This window comes from Trichechus manatus, unplaced genomic scaffold (assembly GCF_000243295.1).
Source record: "Trichechus manatus latirostris isolate Lorelei unplaced genomic scaffold, TriManLat1.0 scaffold00070, whole genome shotgun sequence".
Classification (NCBI taxonomy): Eukaryota; Metazoa; Chordata; class Mammalia; order Sirenia; family Trichechidae; genus Trichechus; species Trichechus manatus.
In genome coordinates, this window is record NW_004444006.1 from 8,187,141 (window position 1) to 8,198,289 (window position 11,149).

The following is an 11,149-nucleotide window of genomic DNA, read 5'->3' on the forward strand; positions in this document are numbered from 1 at the left end:
TCAAATTGGATTATAATGGCATATTACTTCAAAGTATTTTATGTTATGGATATACAAAAGCACACCAAAAATTGGCTATCTGAATTAGAATAGTAGTAAAACTTGCTCTCCAAAACACCCACAAAATACAATTTTAACAACTTTTAGGTTAAAATCAGAGTAATCCTAACTTGACACTAAATAGCTAGATGTTAAACACAAGGCACCATGTGGAAAATGAAGGGAACAAGCTAGGTCCGTATGATTCAATGAGGTTCAGGGAAGTTCAAAGACCTCTCTGTGCACCATGGTTTCACAAACAGTTGTAAACTTGTTATCAAATTAATGCAAGACATTTAAATTATTTTTGTGTAAAACTTGGTAATATCCCTTTTCTGATCGTAAAAAAAAAAATAGAGAAGACAGTCACATTTTAATAGTCACTACGTAAAAGAAGTATATAAATCTAACTTGAAATCAATGCTTCCTTTTAATCCAAATCAATGCAAATCTTTATATAAACTTTAAGATTCACAGGGACTTTTTGTGTGTGTGTGTGTGTGTTTAGGTGAAAGTTTACAGCTCAAGTTAATTTCTCATACAAACATTTATACACATATTGTTATGTGACCCTAGTTTCAATACCTATAATGTGACAGCACACTCCCCCTTTCCCACCCTGGGTTTCCCATGTCCATTCAACCAGCTCCTGTCCCTTTCTGCCTTCTCCTCCTGCCTCCGGACAGGAGCTGCCCGTTTGGTCTCGTGTATCTACTTGAACTAAGAAGCACACTCTTCACGAGTATTATTTTATGTTTTATAGTTCAGTCTAATCTTTGAAGAGTTGCCTTTTGGAATGGTTTTTGTTCTAGGTTAACAGAGAGTCCGGGGGCCGTGTCTTCTGGGATTCCTCTAGTCTCAGGCAGACCATTAAGTCTGGTCTTTTCTCCTACTCTGTCAGGGATTCTCTGTTGTATTCCCTGTCAGGGCAGTCATTGGTGGTAGCAAGGCACCATCTAGTTCTTCTGGTCTCAGCCTGATGGAGTTTCTGGTTAATGTGGCCCTTTTGTCTCTTAGGCTAATATTTTCATTGTGTCTTTGGTGTTCTTCATTCTCCTTTGCTTCAGGTTGGTTGGGACCAGTTGATGCATCTTAGATGGCCGCTCTCGAGCTTTTAAGACCCCAGACGCCACTCACCAAAGTGGGATGCAGAATATTTTCTTAATAAACTTTGTTGTGCCTATTGACCTAGATGTCTCCCAAAACCATGGTCCCCAGACCCCCACCCCTGCTACTCTGTCCCTCAAAGTTTTGAGTTGTGTTCAGGAAACTTCTTAGCTTTTGGTTTAGTCCAGTTGTGCTGACTTCCTCTGTATTGTGGGTTGTCCTTCACTTCACCTAAGATAATTGTCTACTATCTAGTTAGTGATTCCCCTCTCCCTCCTACCCTCATAACCATCAAAGAATGTTTTCTGCTGTGTTTAAACCTTTTCTTGAGTTCTTATAATAGTGGTCTCATATAATATTTGTCCTTTTGCAACTGACTAATTTCACTCCGCATAATGCCTTCCAGATTCATCCACGTTGTGAGATGTTTCGAGGATTCATCATTGTTCCTTATCGTGCATAGTATTCCATTGTGTGTATATACCATAATTTGTTTATCCATTTATCTGATTCCATCTTTTTGCTATTGTGAACAGTGCTGCAATGAACATGGGTGTGCATATGTCTATTTGTGTAACAGCTCTTATTTCTCTAGGATATATTCCAAGGAGTGGGATTGCTGAATCGTATGGTACTTGTATTTCTAACTTTTTAAGAAAGTGCCAAATCGATTTCTAAAGTGGCTGTACCATTTTCCATTCTCACCAGCAGTGTATAAGTGTTCCAATCTCTCCAACATTTATTATTTTGTGTTTTTTGGATTAATGTTGGGATGAGATGGTACTTCATTGTAGTTTTGATCTGCATTTCTCTAAAGGCTAATGATCTTGAGCGTTTCCTCATGTATCTGTTAGCCACTGCCTGAATGTCTTCTTTGGTTAAGTGCCTGTTCATATCCTTTGCTCACAGGGACTTAAAAAAATTTTTTTTATTGTGTTTTAGGTGAAAGTTTACACAGGAAATTAGGTTTCTTTTTGGTGGCGTAGTAGTTAAGAGCTCGGTGGCTAACTAAAAGGTTGGTAGTTTGAAACCACTGGCTGCTCCTTGGAAACCCTGTGGGGCAGTTCTACTCCGTCCTATAGGGTCGCTATGAGTCACAATCGAATCGATGGCAAGGGGTTTGGTTTTTGGTTGGTTTAGTGATTTTTATACAAATTGTTCCATGCCATTGGTTACAATTTTTACAATGCATCAGCGTTCTCATTATTTCCATCGTCCATTCTGTTTCCATTGATCTGTCTTCCCTTCCCCTCCTTGCTGTCTCATCTTTGCTTTTGGGTAATTGGTGACCGTTTGATCTCATATAGTTAATTGTTTAAGGGAGCACGTTAATCATGGGAGATATTGTTTATTTTATAAGCCAATGTATTATTTGGCTGAAAGATGACCTGCAGAAATAGCTTCAATACCAAGTTCAAAAGATATCTTAGGGCGATAGTCGGGGGTTCCTCTAGTCTCTATTGGTCCAGTAGGTCTGGCTTTTTTTAGGAATTTGAGTTTTGTTCTATATTTGTCTCTTGTTCTACCTGGGACCTTCTATTGTGTCCCTGGTCAGAACGGTCAGTAGTGGTAGCAGAACACCATCTAGTTCTTTTGGTCTCAGGTTTGAAGAATCTGTGGTTCATGTGGGCTCTTAATCCCATGGACTAGGTTCTTCTTTGAGCCTTTGATTTCCTTCATTCTCTTTTGCTCCATATTAGTAGAGACCAACAGTTGTATCTTTGCACAATGACTTTTAAGTGGCCCTAGATATATTTTAAATTGTTTAAAAGTAGTTTTACACAAAATAGTTTTAATCTCTTGCATTAATTTGCTCACAAGTTTACAAATCTTTAGTAGTTTTTAATTAAAATAGCTTATAACTAAAACCAAATCGGCTGCTGTCGATAGTGAACAGTTCAATCATATTATTAAAGTATACTCCATATTCCATTTTCTTAGGTGAAAATATATCAAAAAATTAAAGAGGAGTCTTCATAAAAAGATACAATCAACATTCCTCCAGACTTAAGTACCTTTCCCCCTTTCCCCTTTAAGTCAATACACCATAATACCATGATATTAAGGCATTGTGCCTTTTCTTGGAGCCCTGGTGGCACAGTGGTTAAGAATTCAGCTGTTAACCAAAAGGTCTGCAGTTCGAATCCACCAGCCACTCCTTGGAAACCCTATGGGGCAGTTCTGCTCTGTCCTTATCTTGATAATATAATGACCTTATAGGTCACCAGGGCTCCATGTCAGTTCTAGTCCTAAAAAACTGAGAAAAGAGTGATAATACAGATGGGTTTGAATGGCAAAGCCATTAAATTTCACCTAAAACCTTTACCCTTGCATTTAAATGGGAGTAAAGATAGGAAAACTTTAAATGATGAAGTAAGAAATATTTCAAACTACATGTTTCATCGGAGATGGAAACATTTTTCTTTAAAGCTGCATAACTGGAAACATTTTCAGGACAGGGCAATCCCCAAATATACATTACACTATTGTGCAGCAAATAAACATTCTGCATTTCAAAATATCTAAAAATTATTGGAGATAACCCCCCTCCAATGACAATGGATTCAAAGAGATAAAATGATTAATGATCCCAAATTATTTGAGACTTTGCTAAATTAAAAAGGAGCAAACAAAAACTATTTTTTAAATGGCAGTATATATGGTATGCAATAAGACTTCCATATATCCGATATGGTTTTAATATTTTTCTTACATAATGTTCCACAATTTTTCAACTAGTCTTTTTTTTTCAGGGGGGGGGAAAGGGGTCAAATCTAGACCATTTTAATACTAACTATATTAAAGAAAAATATAAATCCAACTTCAAAATAATGATTTCTTTTAATCCAAATCCATTCAAAACTTTCTACAAACTTAAATGTTGCAAGATAATTCAATCCATTTATGAAAATGAGTTGTACAATCAAGTTCTACCCAAGAAAAAGTTGACTATGCTAAAGAAATCACAAGTCAAACATTTTACCAAAGGAAAGTACAGATAACGTAAAAAATTGCTATCACAGGAAACTATGATCATCTAAATATCTTTAATAATATTCTAGTTCCGTGGGTCTTTATATGTTATGGCAATTTGTACCAGAGTTTAATGACAGAAAAAGCAAACATTTCTAAATTGGTGGCATGCATTTTTTTAAAGATTTCATTTCTGTAACGCCATTAAGAAAAAAAGAAAAGACAAACCACTAGATAAAAATGAAGACAACAGAAAAATTCAACTTTTCAAATAAAACAGTTAGCACAACCTTAAAAAAATAATTTAGAAAAGCGTCTGGTAAAAGATATGCTGCAGGCCATCTAAGATAGTCCACTGGTCTCACCCCTTCGGGAGCAAGGGAGAATGAAGAAAACAAGATACAAGGAAAAGATTAGTCCAAAGGACTAACGGACCACAGCTACCATGGCCTCATCAGACTCAGTTCGGTACAACTAGATGGTGCCCAGCTATCTCCACTGACTGCTCTGACCAGGATCACAACAGACAGTCCTGGCAGAGCTGGAGAAAAATGTAGAACAAACTTCTAACTCACAGAAAAATACCAGATTTTCTGGCCTGGCAGAGACTGGAGAAACCCCGAGAGTATGGCCCCCAGGCACCCTTTTAGCTCAGTAATGAAGTCACTCCTGAGGTTCACCGTTCAGCCAAAGATTAGACAGCCCCATAAAACAAAATGAGACTAATGGGGCACAACAGTCCAGGGACAAAGACTAGAAGGCAGGAGGAACAGGAAAGCTGGTAATAGGGAACCCAAGGTTGAGAAGGGACAGTGTTGACATGCTGTGGGGTTGTTAACCATTGTCATAAAACAATATGTGTACTAACTGTTTAATAAGAATCTACTTGTTCTGTAAACCTTCATCTAAAGTATACTAAAAAAAAAAGATATGCTGCAGGCCCAACATATCTGATAAAGCTTCAATCTCTAAATTATACAGAAAACTTCTACAACTCAACAGTAAAAAGACAAGCAACCCAATCACAAAATGAGCAAAGGAAATGAAAAGCCTCTTCACCAAAGAGGACATTCAGGCAGCTAACAAATACATGAACAGATGCTTGCAGTCATTAGCCATTAGAGAGCTGCAAATCAAAACCATGATGAGATACCATCTCATGCCTGCAATAATGGCACTGATCAAAAATTCAGAAAACAAATACTGGCAAGATTGTGGGGAGATTGGAACTCTCGTACTCTGCTGGTGGGAATGTAAAATGGTACAACCACTGTGGAAAATGATATAGTGCTTCCTTAAAAAGCTAGAAATAGAAATACCAGATGATTCAGCAATCCCACTTCCAGGAATATATCTTAGAGAAATAAGAGCAGTCACACAAATAGACATATGCACACCCATGTTCATTGCAGCGTTATTCACAATGGCAAAAAGATGGAAACAACCTAAGTGCCCATCAACAGATGAATGGATAAACAAACGATGGTATGTACACACAGTGGAGTACGACACAAAGATAAAGAGCAATGATGAAGCTGCGAAGCAAGCTGAGTGAAATAAGTCAATCACAAAATGACAAATATTGTATGAAACCACTCTTATAAAAACTGAAGAAAAGGTTTACACGGAGAAAGAAGCAATCTTTGATGGTTACCAGGAAGGGGAAGCGTGGGGAGGGGAAATCACTAACTAGATAGTAGGTAGGTGTTAACTTTGGTGAAGGGAAAGACAAGACACAATACTGGGGAAGTCAGCACAAATTGACCAAGGCAAAGGAAGACACTCAAGGAATACAAGAAGAAAAAAAAAGCAACCAAGTAAATGCTGTAGCATACAAAACGCTACAACAACAGTAAAAACAAATAATAAACTTACGAGCAGATACATAGGTGGATACATATGCTGAGTGGGGGAAACAGGGCATATAGGAGTATGTTGTTGTTGTTAGGTGCCATGGAGTTCATTCCTGCACATAGCTACCCTACGTACAACAGAACAAAACACTACCTGGTCCAGCGCCATCCTCACAATTGTTGCTGAGTTTGAGCCCATTGTTGCAGCCACTGTGTCAATTTCTCTCATTGAGGGTCTTCCTCTTTTTGGCTGATCTTCTACTTTACCAAGCATGATGTCTTTCTCCAGGAACTGGTCCCTCCTGATAACACGTCCAAAGTATATGAGACTAAGTCTCACCATCCTCGCTTCCAAGGAGCATCTGGCTGTACTTCTTCCAAGACAGACTTGTTGTTTCTTCTGGCAGTCCATGGTATATTCACTATTCTTCGCCGACACCATAATTCAAAGGCATCAATTCTTGTTCGGTCTTCCTTATTCATTGTCCAGCTTTTGCATGCATATGAGGTGATTGAAATCACCATGGCTTGGGTCAGGCATACCTTAGTCCTTAAAGTGACATCTTTGCTTTTTAACACTTTAAAGAGGTGTTTTTGCAGCAGATCTGCCCAATGCAACGCGTCTTTTGATTTCTTGACTGCTGCTTCCATGGGTGTTGATTGTGGATTCAAGTAAAATGAAATCCTTGACAACTTCAGTCTTTTCTCCATTTATCATGATGTTGCTTATTGATACAGTTGTGAAGATTTTTGTTTTCTTTATGTTGAGGTGTAATCCATACTGAAGGCTGTAGTCTTTGAACTTCATCAGTAAGTGCTTCAAGTCCTCTTCACTTCCAGCAAGCAAGGTAGTGTCAGCTGCATATCGCAGGTTGTTAATGAGTCTTCCTCCAATACTGATGCCCCGTTCTTCTTCATAGCACTCAGCTTCTAGGATTATTTGTTCAGCATATGGATTAAATAAGTATGGTGAAAGGATACAACCCTGATGCACACCTTTCCTCACTTTAAACCATGCAGTATCTCCTTGTTCTGTTCAAAGGACTGCCTCTTGATCTATGTACATGTTCCTCATGAGCACAGTTAAGTGTTCTGGAATTCCCATTCTTCATAACGTTATCCATAATTTGTTATGATCCACACAGTCGAATCCCTTTGCATAGTCAAAAGACAAAGGTAAACATCTTTCTGGTATTCTCTGCTTTCAGCCAGGATCCATCTGACATCAGCAATGATACCCCTTGTTCCGCATCCTCTTCTGAATCCGGCTTGAATTTCTGGCAGTTCCCTGTTGATGTACTGTGACAACCATTTTTGAAAGATCTTCAGCAAAATTTTACTTGTGTGTGATATTAATGGTATTGTTCAATAATTTCTGCATCTGGTTGGATCACGTTTCTTTGGAATGGGCACAAATATGGATCTCTTCCAGTCAGTTGGCCAGGTAGTTCAGTTTCAACTTGAACTTGCATATGAGCAATTGATGGTCTGTTCTGCAGTCAGCCACTGGCCTTGTTCTGACTGATGATATTGAGCTTTTCCATCATCTCTTTCCACAGATGTAGTCGATTTGATTCCTGTGTATTCCATCTGGTGAGGTCCATGTGTATAGTTGCCATTTATGTTGTTGAAAAAAAGTATTTTCAATGAAGAAGTCGTTGGTCTTGCAAAATTCTATCATGCAATCTCAGATGTCATTTCTATCACCAAGGTCATATTTTCCAACTACCAATCCTTCTTTGTCTCCAACTTTCTCATTCCAATTGCCAGTGATTATCAGTGCATCTTGATTGCATGCTTGATCAATTTCAGACTGCAGAAGTTGGTAAAAATCTTCAGTTTCTTCATCTTTGGCCTTAGTGGTTGGTGTGTAAATTTGAATGATAGTCATATTAACTGTTCTTCCTTGTAGGCATATGGATATTATCCTATCACTGACAGAGTTGTACTTCAGGATAGACCTTGAAATATTCTTTTTGACGATGAATGGGACGCCATTCCTCTTCAATTTGTCATTCCTGGCATAGTAGATCATATGATTGTCTGATTCAAAATGGCCAATGCCAGTCCATTTCAGCTCATAATGCCTAGGATATAGATGTTTATGCATTCCATTTCCTTTTTGACCACTTCCAATTTTCCTAGATTCATACTTTGTACATTCCACATTCCAGTTATTAATGGGTGTTTGCAACTATTTCTTCTCATTTTGAGTTGTGCCACATCAGCAAATGAAGGTCTTGAAAGCTTGACTCGTCTACTTCATTAAGGTCAACTCTACTTTGAGGAGGCAGCTCTTCTCTAGTTGTATTTTGAGTGCCTTCCAACCTGAGGGGCTCATATCTGGCACTATTATCAGGCGATGTTCTGCTGCAATTTGTAAGATTTTCACTAGCCAATTGTTTCAGAAGTAGACCGCCAGGTCCTTCTTCCTAGACTGTGTTAGTCTGGAAGCTCCGCTGAAACCTGTCCACCAAGGTTGACCCTGCTGGTATTTGAATACTGGTGACAAAGCTTCCAGTATCACAGCATCATGCAAGCCACTGCAGTATGACAAAATGACAGACACAGTATAGGAATATACATATATAGGTTAGGCTATGGATATTTTTACACACATATTTGCACATACAGCGTGTACATTCATATATGTAACAGAGCACAAAGAGGGGAACAGCCATAGAATCTTCTTGGGCACATCCAAACACCTCGAGGGAATGAGTTACTGGGGCTGAGGTCTGGGGACTGTGGTCTTAGGGCACATTTAGGTCAATTGGCATAACATAGTTCATAAAGAAAATGTTCTACATCTTACTCTGGTGAGTAGTGTCTGAGGTCTGAAAAACTTTTGAGCAGCCATCTAAGATACATCTATTTGTCGCATCCCATCCGGAGCAAAGGAGAATGCAGCAAACCAAAGACGCAAGGAAAATATTAGTCCAAAGGACTGACTGATGGACCACATGAACTACAGCCTCCACCAGCCTGAGCCCAAAAGAACTAGATAGTGCCCAGCTACCACTACCGACATCTCTGAGAGGGATAACAATAGAGTGTCCCGGACACAGTGGGAGAAAAATGTAAAACAAAATTCAAATCTACAAGAAAGATCAGACTTACTGGTCTGACAGAGACTGGAGGAACCCCTAAGACTATGGCCCCCGAAAAACACCCTTCTAACTCAGAACTGAAGCCACTCATGAAGTTCACCTTTCAGCCATAGATTAGACAGACCTATAAAACAAACAATAACACAGGTGAGGAATGTGCTTCTAGTATATGAGACAAAACCAGGCTGGAGTGGGGAGAGTGCTGACACAACGCGGGGATTGCAACCAACCAATGTCAGGAAACAATTTGTGCATAAATTTTCGAATGAGAAATGAATTCACTCTGAAAACTTTCACCTAAAGCACACACACACAAAAACAAAAAGATATGCTGCAAATTTGCATTTCATTACTATCACTTGAAAATGAACCATTTAAAGAAACAAAAATTTTTATTCTAAAAGTTTCATTGTTTCATTCAACTTTACTTAGGGTTGAATACACATGAAATGTGCTTTTTTTTCTAACACGATATACTTCTGTGCTTTGTAATTTTCTCCTCTTTCCTGTTATTTTCTAAGATACTTATTAAGTATCCCTTGCTTTATTCATTCTCTTTTGCTTTCCCTTTATTCTTTTTTTAATTTTTAAAATTAATTTTATTTTGTTGCTGTTGAGAATATACAGAGCAGAATATACTCCAATTCAACAATTTCTACTTGTACAATTCAGTGCCATTGATTACATTCTTCGATTTGTGCAACCATTCTCACCCTTCTTTTCGAATTGTTTCTCCCTCATTAACATAAACTCACTGCCCTACTCTCCCCAAGCTTCCTATCTAACCTTTTTTATTTTCTTAGACAGTTGTTTTTTTTAGATCTAAGTGAGACTGCGTGTGGTGGACTTAATGTAAAGCACATGTATCGGCAAGTTTGCAGGCACTTGTTAGAGCTCTCTGCACATAAGTTGAATAACGGATTCTGTTTTTGTTAAGGCTTTCTGGCAAAGCCCAGCACTGTGCTTTTTTTTTTAATTGTACTTTAGATGAAGGTTTACATGACAAACTAGCTTGTCATTAAACAGTTAGCACACATATTGTTTTGTGATACTGGTTACCAACCCACGACATGTCAACACTCTCCCTTCTCAACCTTGGGTTTCCTATTACCAGCTTTCCTGTCCACTTCTGCCTTCTAGTCCTTGCCCCTGGGCTGGTGTGCCCCTTTAGTCTCATTTTGTTTTATGGGCCTGTTTAATCTTTGGCTGAAGAGTGAACCTCAGGAGTGACTTCATTACTGAGCTTAAATGATAATGCGGGGCCATACTCTCAGGGTTTCTCCAGTCTCTGTCAGGCTAGTAAGTTTGGTCTTTTTTTGTGACTTAGAATTTTGTTCCACTTTTTTCTCCAGCTCTGTCTGGGACCCTCCATTGTGATACCTGTCAGAGCAGTCGGTGGTGGTTGCTGGGCACCATCTAGCTGTACTGGGCTCAGTCTGGTGGAGGCTGTAGTAGTTGTGGTCCATTAGTCCTTTGGACTAGTCTTTCCTTTGTATCTTTAGTTTTCTTCATTCTCCCTTGTTCCCGAAGGGATGAGAACAGTGGAGTATCTTAGATGGCTGCTCACAAGCTTTTAAGATCCCAGACACTACTCACAAAAGTAGGATGTAGAACTTTTTTTTAATAAACTGTGTTATACCAATTGAACTAGATGTTCCTTGAGACCACGGTCCCCACAGCTCTCAGCCCAGTAATTCCCTCCCTCAGGGAATTTGGATGTGTCTAGGGAGATTACATGACCCTGCCTTATACAAGTTGTGCTGGCTTCCCCAGTATTGTGTACTGTCCCACCCTTCACCAAAGTTACCACTTATCTGTTGTCTATTTAGTGTTTTTCCATCCCCATCCCTCCCCTCCCTCATAAACATCAAAGATTGGTTTTTTTTTTATTGTACTTCAGGTGAAGGCTTACAGAACAAATAGTTTCTCATGAAACAGTAGTACACATGTTACTTTATGACATTGGTTAACAACCCCACAACATATCAACACTCTAACTTCTCAACCTCTTTTTTTTTTTTTTTTGGTGAAAATACACATAGCCAAAGATACACCATTTCAAAAATT